The sequence below is a fragment of the Opisthorchis viverrini genome (assembly GCF_000715545.1).
Source record: "Opisthorchis viverrini unplaced genomic scaffold opera_v5_151, whole genome shotgun sequence".
NCBI lineage: Eukaryota > Metazoa > Platyhelminthes > Trematoda > Opisthorchiida > Opisthorchiidae > Opisthorchis > Opisthorchis viverrini.
Window position 1 is genome coordinate 301,380 of NW_008751807.1, and position 708 is coordinate 302,087.

Below are 708 nucleotides of genomic sequence, written 5' to 3' on the forward strand. Positions count from 1 at the left end.
TGGGCTGCAGATGAGTGCTGGCTGGTGGCCAAGACATTTGTTGCTCAAAGTATTCAGCCCACCGGTCAAGGCGTTCCTCTTTATTCGAGATGGTCGTTCCATTCTGATGCTTGATGCTTTCACTCACAGGTGGTCTCCGGGGACCGGTCGCACGGATTAACTGAAATAATCTCCGGGCATTACCGGCTTTCTGGGCCTCTTCTATTTATTCGGCTTTCTGTGTCCACCATACTTCACGGTCGGATCGCAAGCTCATTTTCACTTGACGTCTGATAACTCTTCTCATCGGGTTATGTTCGGGACCGGCTGGGATATTTCTTCCAGATTTAAGTAGTGCCACCGTTCGGTCTGATATCCAGTGCTTGGATGCCCCTGGTTGGGTCGTGCCACAGGCAAAATTCCCAGCACTGTGCATAGAGGTGGCAATCTCGTCCCATTAAGAGTTCACATATGACGGTGGAGAATTTGGAAGAGACTCTAGAAGATGGTTCTGGTAAGTTCGTCTGACATCCGGATCTGCTAGCCTTTCAGTTGCTAGGCGATTAGTCCGCACCTTACGCGGCCCCGGGAAACGTAGGGAGAAGCGACTCCGGAAGAGCGCGTGGTCAGCGTCCACAAATGTGTTCCAAAACGACCGGCAGTCAGTTATGGATCCGCGCCATCGGTAACTGATGGCAATGTGGTCGATTTGAGTTTGTGGCCGGCCTG